Source organism: Nyctereutes procyonoides, unplaced genomic scaffold (genome assembly GCF_905146905.1).
Source record: "Nyctereutes procyonoides isolate TBG_1078 unplaced genomic scaffold, NYPRO_anot_genome, whole genome shotgun sequence".
Taxonomy (NCBI): Eukaryota; Metazoa; Chordata; class Mammalia; order Carnivora; family Canidae; genus Nyctereutes; species Nyctereutes procyonoides.
In genome coordinates, this window is record NW_026575125.1 from 103,721,136 (window position 1) to 103,732,162 (window position 11,027).

Consider the following 11,027-nt stretch of genomic DNA (forward strand, 5'->3'; position numbering starts at 1 on the left):
TGGATTCAGCCCCCACAGTAACTACGGGGCTCTCCGTCCCGTCCGCAGGGCCTGGAGGCTCCGGGGCGGGGCCGCTGATCTGCTCAGCTCGGGCAGGAGCCTCCTCGCTGTCCTGGGCCCTCCCAGCCTCTGCCTGTCCAGGGGGAGGCCGGATCCTGGGCTGTGTCCCGGCGCCCTGTGCTCCGGTGCCTGCGCTGTTGGATTCGCGCTCCCGGTTGCGCAGCCGCCGCTCTGCGGAGCCTCTCGAGCCCCTCTGAGCTGCTCCCGGCCGCGCAGCCCCCTCTGCACGGAGCCTCTTCCTCTGCCGGAGCCGCCGCCGCCACCGCCGAGCTGCTCCCGCCCCGCAGCCCCCTCCGCGGAGCCTCCGCCCGAGCCCCTCCGAGCTGCTCCGGGTCCCGCCGTGAGCGCTGTAGCCCTTAGGGAGCTCGGCGCACTCTCCCGGGGCGCAGGTGTCTGTTAGTGTCCCAGGGAGCCCGAGGGCATCCCCGCCCTCCTGGGTCCTGCTCTAACTCCCTGCAGGTGCCTTTCCGCCCGGGAAGGTTGGTGCAGCTCCTGCTTCTCCGGGACGGGGCTCTCCTGTCCTGGGGACACTCGCCCCGGCCTCAGCCCGGCTCCTCGCAGGGCCCCTCCCCCTTGGAGGCCTTTTGTTTATTTCTTTTTCCCCGTCTTCCTACCTTGATAGAAGCGCAAACTCTTCTCACTGTAGCATTCCAGCTGGTCTCTCTTTACATCTCAGGCCGAATTCGTAGATTTTCAGGATGGTTTGAAGGTTATCTAGGTGATTTGGTGGGGACAGGCGATTTGGGGACCCTACTCTTCCTCCATCTTGCCCCTCACCTCCGAAACTTTTTTTTGAGTCAACTGTTTTGATGCTAAAAATACCGTTTCTTGGGGATGCCTGGGTGGTTCAGTTGGTTGAGAGTCTGCCTCTTGGTTTCAGCTTGGGTTGTGATCTCAGGGTCGTGGGATTGAGCCCAGCTTAGGGCTCTGTGCTCAGTGTGTCTGCTTGTCCCTCTCCCTCAGCTCTTCCTCCTGCTTTCTATCTCTCTCTCTCTCACTCTCTCAAAGAAATAAACAAAATATTTTTTAAAAATACCATTTCTTGCTGGAGTGGAAAATTAATTATTGTGATCCTATAAATTTTTTTTGCAAAACAAATCCATGAATTCAGTGAAAGCACAGTCATGAACTGTACTAGGTTTTATTTGACATGAAATAAAATGAGCTGATTAGTCAATTAAATGATGGAGAACATATGTGGGAGTAGCTGTTGATGGTGAGCTTGCCATAAAAAAGATGAAAATCAACACTATAGGCTTAGCAATTAAAATAGGAATTGAAAATATGGCAGTGGAGCAGAATAGATTCTGACAGGATGGGAGAAATGACAAGGTTGGTATTTCCAAACAGATGGTGCCCCAAAGCAACATTCTCTGACCATGCTGGAAAATGTGTGTGGTGAGGAGGTGGCCCAAGTGGATCAACTGGGTTTCATCATCTTTTTCAGACTTCCTTGGTTGTGTTCCTTCCAAAGCCATCTGTAGCATCAGCCAGTCATGGAGAAGGATGCTCTGAAGTCAGTCCCAGCACACCCATACCGAGCATCAAGAAGAAGGCAGATGAATACTTAAAACCCATTCTGGGGATCCCTGGGTGGCTCGGTGGTTTGGCGCCTGCCTTTGGCCCAGGGCGTGATCCTGGAGTCCCGGGATCGAGCCCTGCGTCGGGCTCCGGCATGGAGCCTGTTTCTCCCTCTGCCTGTGTCTCTGCCTCTCTTTCTCTCTCTATGTCTATCATGAATAAATAAATAAAATCTTTTAAAAAATAAAAAAAATAAAAAAAAAACCATTCTGTCCTCCAAAAACATGCTGAGCTTTCTACTTGGTAGGCAACTAGGGAGCCACAGAAATTATCTGGATCTGTCAAAGTGGCTATGGATGCTGACACAAGCCACACCAGGGTGGAGGTGGCCTTTGCCAAAAAACCACATAACTTACCTGCTTATGCCTGCCAGCAATTTTGGAAAATGCATAAAAAAAGGCTTAGAATAACAAACTCCTGCCTTGCTTCAGCTGTTAAAATAAAAGCTGCATTTTCGCTTCTATGGTTTGATACATTTTTATGCCCAAGCAGCTATCTTGGGTTAGTTAAACCGAACAGGGGATTCCATTCAATGGAATGCAATGGAACCAATGCTAGCATTGTGTGCAGGAGCTCTCAGTCTGGGAGGTTGTGAGATCACACGGCAAGTCACATTTCTTCCACCTTTAACCTGAAACAAAAGCAAGGGAGCAGTGATGTGGAATTAGTCCCCCTCCCCCGGAACCGAGACTCCTCTCCCTAGGCATTTGAGGAGACACCCACTGTGTCTCCCTGGAAAACCTAGCTGCTACCCTGGTGAAAGGTTAAGAACGGGCCTCAAGCAGTGTGGGAAGTTTAGGATACCCATATTTTTTATTCTGAGGCTCATGAGAATATCATTTAGAAATTACAGTCTTTGTTGGTTCTATTTCATATAAAGAGATCAGAGCACACGGCATTTTAACATGGGAACATCACACTTTAACAGCTCCAACCAGTCTTTAGGGTAAACTTGCTTTAAGCTTATGCGCTCCTTGCTTGCTCCTAGGTCCTTTGGTCTGTAGTGGAACTAACCTACTTTCCTTGAGATTTGCAGAATACTGGCCTTGAGGACTGGAGTTCCGGACTTTCCCAGAAGATAAGGCCTAACCACCTTTGAAAACTGCCCCCAACTGATGCCAGCAAGTTTGTTCAAGGACATGTCAACATGTGGCTAACCACCTGGGCACCTGCTTCTCCTGTGCACCGCCTGCCCCCTTTTCCTGAGCCCTCTCTTTTAAAACCCTCAGGCCCCTCCAGACATGGAAGATGGTCTATGAAACCTATGCCCACCATCCTCCCAGGTTGGTGGCTTTCTGAATAAAGCAACCTTTCCTTTCCTACTATCACTTGTCTCTTGAGTATTGATTTTTCACTGGTGAGCAGCTGAACCTGAGTTGGGAAGCAGTTCTCTGTCCAGGACCAATACCCACAAAGCCTCCTGAAGGTAATGACTCTTCTCACTGCCCTCAAGCCCTTCTCACTGCTCTCAAGCTGTTGCTGGCCAGGCCTTCTTGGGCCGGGTGCACTTTGTGGTGGCTGGCAGCAGAGAACTTATGGGACTGAGGGCCCCAGCCCCTCTCAGCAGGACGGGATGGGGGGCCAGCTCCCCAGGCAGAGCCCTCCAGGAGCCTGCGGGGCACGACCGTCCCTGGGGGAAGTGGGCACAGTAGCGAGGACATGGGGGGGGCGTGGGGAAGCCAGGGAAGACGCGACAAGGTTGAGCGGGGATTGTCCCCATGCCCCCCCCCAACCCCCGCCTGTCAGAGATGCTACCCTGCTACTTCCCTGCTCCTCCTGCCAGCACCTCAGGGCGCCGGCTCCTTCCTGCCCATCGGTTAGGTGGGACAAATCAGGCCCTCCGCATCCTATCCCCTGGTTCCCTGGCCTGTCCCCCTCGAAGCAGGGGCTGCCGGGCCCCAGGCCATGCATGCGGCGGTGGCGGCGATTGAGCTTGCTGCTCTGGGCACAGGCATAGGAGCAGAGCTCGCAGGAGTAGGGCAGCTCGTCCGTGTGGGAGCGCCGGTGCACCATCAGGTTGCTGCTGTTGGTAAAGTGCTTCCCGCAGAACTCACAGCTGCCCCCAGGCCCGCGGCTCTTGCCCACCGGCTTTGGCATCTTCTTTGGGCACAGCTTTTTTTAAAATTGAAATAAGTTTATTTGCAGGAGAACATCTGAACATCAGATACAGTCTGATCCACAATGATCCAACAACAGTCGGGACTCATTCTAGGAGTGCTCTTGGGCAGTTTGGAGGAGGAAGTCCATGTGGAGCAACAGCTGAACAGTTACCAAACTTCATAAAGCCATCCAACCTGAGTATTACACGATACATAATGACCATGACATGGTAATAAAAATACAATAGCAAATACTCACTACTTTGTGAGTTACAGTTACAATATAAGCAGTTTAGGCCCTCTTTTAAAAAATGAAAAAATATATCTATTACAGCTTTATTTCAAGCATTTCAGTTGGGGCTGTGCTGGGGGCCATTGCAATGTGCCCTCTGGTGCTCGGCAGCATGGGCACGCTACTGTGCACACAGGTCCCCAAAGCGGCGCAGCAGCTGGCACCGCCTACCACTTATCTCCCAGGGGTGGCTGATGTCCATTGACACAAAAATTGTAAAACTGTTCATGAGGCACAATTTATCTATTTACTTTCTTTTGTTGGTTGTACTTTTGGAATTGTGCTTTTGTATGTAAGGACCCAGGACCAAATCTAAGGTCATAATTCACCTCTGTTTTCTTTTTTTTTTTCTAAGTGTTTTATAGTTTTAGGACCTACATTTAGGTCTTTGATCCTTTCTGAGTAAAGTTTTGTATATGATGTGAGGTAAGAGGCCCATTTTATCCTTTTGCATATGCCTACCCAGTTGTCCCAGGATCATTTGTTAAAAAAAGATGTTCTTTTCTTCACTGAACTGGGTTGGTGTTTTTGGCTAAAATCAGTTGATTATTCAAAGATCCAGCATATGTAATGAACCCTTACAACTGAATAACAACAAGTCAAAATCCCAATTTAAAATTAGTGAAGGAGGGGCACCTGGGTGGCTCAGTGGTCGAGCTTCTGCCTTCTGCTCAGGTTGTGATCCCAGGATCCTAGGGTCAAGTCTGCATCTGCATCTGGCCCCCTGTAGGGAGCCTACTTCTCCCTCTGCGTATGTCTCTGCCTCTCTCTCTGTGTGTCTCATGAATGGATAAATAATATCTTTTTAAAAAATAAAAATAAAAATTGGTGAAGGACTTGTATAGAAATTTCTCCAAGGAAATATGCAAATTGCCAACAAGCACGTGAAAAGATGTTCAATGTCATTAGTTACTAGGCAAATGCAAATCAAAACCACAATGAGGTACCATTTCACACTCACGAGGCTAACCAAAACCAAAACCAAAATAAAACAAAACAAAAGAGAAATTAACACATGCTGGAGAGGATATGGAGAAACTGGAACCCTCACATGTTGCAGGAATGTAAAATGGTGTAGAACTTTGCAAAACAGCCCAGCAGTTCCTCACAAAAGTAAATAGAATTACCAATGACCTAGCATATACCCAAGAGAAATGAATACATATGTCTACACATACACTTGGAGACAGATGTGAATCTTACCTTTATTCAAAATAGCCAAATCGAAGAAACAAACCATATGTCCAACAAATGATTATTGGATAAACAAATTGTATATCCATATAATGGAATATTTGGCCATGCAATTGAACGATGTAGCAATCCATGCTACAACATGGATGAACCTCAAAAACATTGTGCTAAGTGAAATAAGCTAGAAAAAAGGGCCACCACATTTTATATGCTTCCATTTGTAGAATAGGAAAATCTATAAAATATCCTTGTCTTATTTCTGATTATGGGGGGAAAGCATTTAGTCTTTCACCATCAAGTATATTAACTGTAGGCTTTTTATAGATAGTCTTTACCAGATTGAGGAATGAATTGAGGATATTGATGTTTACTGGAAGATTTCTCAAGTTTCTTTCTGGTGTCATATGAATATTTTTCATTAGCAACCATTGTGTGATGCTGTTGAATTTACCTAAGCCATACTCTCTGCACATGGACTGTGTATCATCATCAGGCAAGGGATAACCTTAACATTTTTCTCTGGTGGAGGAAATGTACATAATCCACTCTTAGTAAGAAATAATATTATCAGAAAGAAATGAGGCTTCCTTTCTAGAAAGGAAGGGAATTTTCATTAAAATCACTTGCAAGTTAGATTGAAGGCCAAAAAATGTTTCAAAATATATGCATTTTCCCCCATTCAACTGTTCTTGCTATTCTTGAGCTCCTGACATTCAGTGTTAGGAATTCTTTTATTGCTAAGAAATTTGCTAGTAGGTTTTCCTGTAATATATGTTAAGACTTAGCTATTTCAACTGCCTGTGAAATGTTTGGATAAGTTGTAACCCTTAAACCAGTAATGGTGATTTTGCACATTCTAAAATTGTTGTTGATAGAGTGATTCAACAGTAATTTTTCTAACCTCTTCTTAAAAGGCTGATGAATCTAAAACCTCAAATTTCTGATTATGATGTTCAGAGATCCACACATTCCTTTACTACTGCAGTAAAATATTTTAGATAAAGTGACTTCCTGAAAAAAAATCAAACATTGCAGTGATTTTTGTTGTTATAAACTTCCACTTCCCTTCCCTAGGTCTTGTACTAGGGCTTTGTTTTCATTGTCATATAAATGTGCTACTGATTCTCTCTACCTAGGAGCCTTCTGTCATCCTCTCCTGCTACCGGTGCCACAGGGAGGTGTGGCTCTCCCTCAGGGTCAACCCATGTATCACAGATACTCTTTTGTGGCCCTGAGATCTTTATTGTCCCCAGCATCAACCTCACTTTTCTATAAAACCAGTTGAAATCTGTTCTGGTTTCTTTTGTGGGACTATTAGAGCATAAACATATGTATGTGATGTAAAAATAGTAATATAAAAAACTGAGCTGTGCCTTCAAGAAGGGGCTTGGACCTGCTGTTTGAAATACAGCTACAAGAGAATGCGAGGTCATCAATCCTGCCTTCCTGTCTCAGGCTATATTCCCTGAAAGTCCTGCCAGTGTTAGCTCACACTGACCCCAGGGCCAGAGACTTAGAAGAAAGGAAATATGCTCACTTTTATCTGTGCACCATCGGCACACACGCACGTATGCACCAGGCTCTGTGCTGAGTGTTTGACGGGTGATGTTCTGTGTAACGCTGCCATCTCATGCAAGCAGCAGAGGACAGGTCTGCCTGTGAAGGTTGCCAGCAGGGGCGCAAGATTGGAGGCTGGATGAGGAGTTCTCCCATCAGATATTTTCTAGTACCTCTTGAGTATCTGGGCTCCTCACTGTTCTAGGCTCAAGGCACAATGCCTCAAGGAAGAACACCATGTGGTGATGACAGGGGAAGATCTGCCTGGGGGAGGTGACAGGGTGGAGGAGAGGTGACAACCGGAAGCGTGGGTCTAATACAATAAAAAAGAGCCTAACTTCTGATGTGTTGATATCAAATAGAACTATGTGTGACTGGGAAACTCCAGAAGGAGGAAAAAAGATGGGTAAGCAGAAATGGATCTGGGGTCCAGAGGAAAATGAGGTAAAAAATCAAAACCCCAACTGGTGTGTGCTCTGCTCCAAAGACAAGCAGCAAACCCTCCCTCCACAGACCAGCAGACAGCCTTCAGACAAGCCCAGTGCCAGTTAGTGGGTATCTGGACCCCTCTCCATATCTGATGCTCTTTGAAGGTGCTGGGCTTGACTTTGGGCACTCCAGTAGCTGAAGAGTGACTGTGGAAGGGTACATGGGTGGCTCAGTCAGTGAAGTGTCTGCCTTTGGCTCAGGTCATGATCCCAGAGTCCCAGGATTGAGCCCTGTATCAGGCTCCCTGCTCAGTGGAGAGTCTGCTTTTCCTTCTTCCTCTGTTCCTACTCTCTATCTCAAACAAATAAAATCTTAACAAAAAAAGAAAGAAAAGTGATGTGATGTGGAGACAGTGGAGACCATCCCAGTGAAAGGAAACAGAAGCTAACTGTGACCCCTTGCTGAATCAGTGGCAATATTTTCACAGTTGTGACTCACTTCCTATACGTGATGCATGAAAGCAAATGGAAGGGTTGTTCTTTCTTCCCTGTTTTGATGTAGTTCTGATTATAAGGTACATGGGTCTTGTTTCATGGGGTCTTTGGATCCCTGGGTGAGCATGAACCATGATTTTTTAAAAAAGTCTTTCCCCAACTTTGGACAGTGGCACAGTGTATACTCTCCACCAAACTCCATTGATTATCCATTTCTCATAGTCGATGATGGCATCCCTTGAAGAGAAACAAATGGGCATTCTACAAAATTCTTACTTGAGCTTATTTTTTTAATATTTTTTTTATTTATTCATGAAAGACACACAGAGAAAGAGGCAGAGAAATAAATAGAGGGAGAAGCAGGTTCCTCATGTGTGGAGCCCGATGTGGGACTTGATCCCAGGACCTGGGTTCATGACCCAAACCAAAGGCAGATGCTCAACCACTGAGCCACCCAGGTGCCCCACTTGAGGTCTTTAAATGGAAGAGTCCCTGGTGGAGGGCACTCAAGTATAATCTCAATCGATTGATAGCCCCTCAATTGACTCCCAGATGTGAGCCAGTTTATAGATCTGGAACCCCTTGAATGAAGGGGAGGCCATGTCCCCTGAAGAAAAATTTCACTACACTGCCAGAGATATATACTCTTGATCTTTCTGTCAGCCTTCCCCCAAAGAGACTTATGGCCTATTATCAGGGTGACTTGCATTAGGGGAAAGGAAGTAACCAGCCTTTTGTGGGGGGAGAAACGAACACTGCTTCTGAGCTGACATGAATTCCAAGGGGCCCAAAGTATTTCTGTGGCTCACCAGTCAGAGTGAAGCTCATGGAGGTCAGGTTATCAATGGAGTTGTAGCTCAGCACTGACTCACGGTGGGCCCTTTAAGTCCCCAAACTTACCCTATGGTTATTTCCCCAGTTCCAGACTATAACTAGAACACATATACTCAGGAACTGACAGAATATCCACATTAGTTCCCTGACCTGTAGAGTGACAGATATTATTGTAAGAAAGGCCAAGCAGAAACCACTAGAACTTCCTTTACTTAGGCCAATAGTAATCCAAAAGCAATGCTTCATTCATCCAGGAATTTCAGAGAGTAGTGCCACCATTAAGGACCTGAAACATGCAGGAGTGGTGATTCTTACTACACAACAACTCACCTGGCATATATTTTTTTTCTTTTTCAAATCTTTATTTAAATTCTAGTTAGTCATCTTGCATATTTAACCTGTGTAGAACACAAATACATCTCAAGGCTCTTGGGTGGTGCAGTTATTTAAGTGCTCCACTCTTGGTTCAGGCTTGGGTGGTGACCTCAGGGTCGTGATTTCAAGGTCAAGAGATCAAGCCCCCTTCGAGCCCTGTGATGGGCTCAGTGCTCAGTGCTCAGCATGGAGACTGCTTGAGATTCTCTCTCTCTCTCTCTCAAACTACATAAATAAATATTTAAAAAAGAAAAGCAGATATATCTTGGAGGACAACAGAGCTTTATTGTAAACTTATGGAGGTCGGGATTCAGGTTACACCCACTGTTTCAGATGTGATGTCATTGCTCGAGTGAATTAGCACATCCTGTGGTAGCTGGTATGCAGCTCTTGATCTGGCAAATGTCTTTTCCCCCTGCTTAATAACTGTTAGTAAAGACTACCAGAAGCCTTTGATGTCACCAGGCAAGGCCAGCAATACATCTTCATTGTCCTATCTCAGGGATTTCTCAACTGTCTAATCCTGTGTCCTAATTTAATTCCTGGAAACTTGATAGACTTTCCCTTCCACAGGATTATCACAAAGGACTATTACATTGATGATGCTAGGATGATTGGACCTAGTAAGCAAGAAGTAGCAACTACTCTAGACTTCAGGGCTTCCCTGAGTGATCACTGGCTCCAGCTAGAAGATCAGGGACCTTCATGCTGTTCCCTAAGGGAAAGTTTCCTTCAGAAGCATTTCTGTTCCCAGCCCATTGTTTCTGACCATAAGTCAACCTGCCATCACTTATCATCATAAAAGGGCCCAATAGCAAGAGAGATTATTACAGGAATCCGAGGGCCAACTTTCAATAGAGGACCACAGTTTGGGGGGGCACTTGGGTGGCTCAATCAATCAAGCTTCTGCCTTCCACAGGTCATGATCCCGGAGTCCTGGGATCAGGCCCTGCATCAGGCTCCCTGCTCAGTGGAAAGTCTGCTTCTTCCTCCCACTCTGTTCCTTCCTGCTGCTTGTTCTCTCTCTCTATCTCAAATAAAAAAAATATTTTAAAAAATAAACTACAGGGGTTTTTGAGTGTGAGTCTGTGATTGTGGAGGGGGTGGGGAAACCTCCTTCCCACTGCCACCTTTCCACACAGATCCTCCCAAGTACTGCACCACCACTTATCCTCTCCACCTCTTCGGGGTGCTCCCCTTCCTCACTGCAACTTAAGCAAACCTAGGAGTGGGGTCCAGGGAGTGTGGCCTCAAAGTCTCAGTGCTGAGTTTGGGACAGATAGAGCTAGGCAGGGAAAGATAAGGAGAGGCCCCAGAGTCAGGCTCCTATAAATCCCAAGGACACTGAGATGCAACAAAAACAGAAGATAAGAAAAAAGATCTGGCCATCTGGCCCCAAATTTTAGGGAACATCTTCCTTTGATGGCTACAAAGTAATCACAGAGACCCAGCAGACCCAAAACCAGCCATCTGCCATTAATTAGAGATGGCACAAGAAATCACAAGGCCATAAACTCCCTAGTCAGCCTCTCTATAAAAGGCCAAACAAAAAACCTTCAGTCCTAACCCTGTCCCTACCCCTCTCACTTCTGAGAACTTTCTCTGTTATCTTTGCTTAAAAAACTTCTATCACTTTACTCACTCTTCTTTGTCCAAGAGATTCATTCTTCCACTCCGAGAGACAAGAACCAAGCATTCCTGCAACAGTGCCAAAATGTTTCTCTGAGCTCAGTGTTAAGTGAGACCGAGCTCTGCAGATAGGACCAGATCGCTGACCCCAAGGTAACAACAGCAAACCTTGAGTGTGTTTGCTCAGAGACCAGGTCTCCCTGTGTTGCCCAGGCTGGAGTACAGAGGCTCTGGACAGGCATGAACCCACTTCTGGTGCCCAGGCCAATTCTGACCTGCTCCATTTGCAACCTGGGCGCAAGTCCACCTCTCCTCAGGCAGCCTGGAGGTCTCCCGCTTCGGGGAGGTTAGCCCAAGTGAAGGCGAACTTGGGAACAAATGTAGCCCACACAGCCGACCAGCAGAGCGCAGGCCAGTCCAGAACTCCTGGGCTAGGACAGTCCTCCCGCCTCTGCCCCCGGCATCTCTGCTGAGCAGCTGGGA

At 46.7% G+C, this 11,027-nt stretch overlaps 1 protein-coding gene across 7 annotated transcripts in view; it reads left to right on the forward strand.

Moving 5' to 3' along the window:
- ZNF75D (zinc finger protein 75D) overlaps nt 1–2,904 on the forward strand; it is a 67,038-nt gene extending 64,134 nt beyond the window's left edge. For 4 of the 7 annotated variants that reach the window (XM_055337767.1, XM_055337770.1, XM_055337771.1 and 1 more), the window contains one exon: nt 1,508–2,904. The gene's annotated coding sequence lies outside the window, so the exon portion shown is untranslated. The remainder of the gene's footprint in view (nt 1–1,507) is intronic. The other 3 variants (XM_055337772.1, XM_055337768.1, XM_055337773.1) reach the window with 3 other exon arrangements.
- The last annotated feature ends 8,123 nt before the right edge of the window (nt 2,905–11,027 follow it).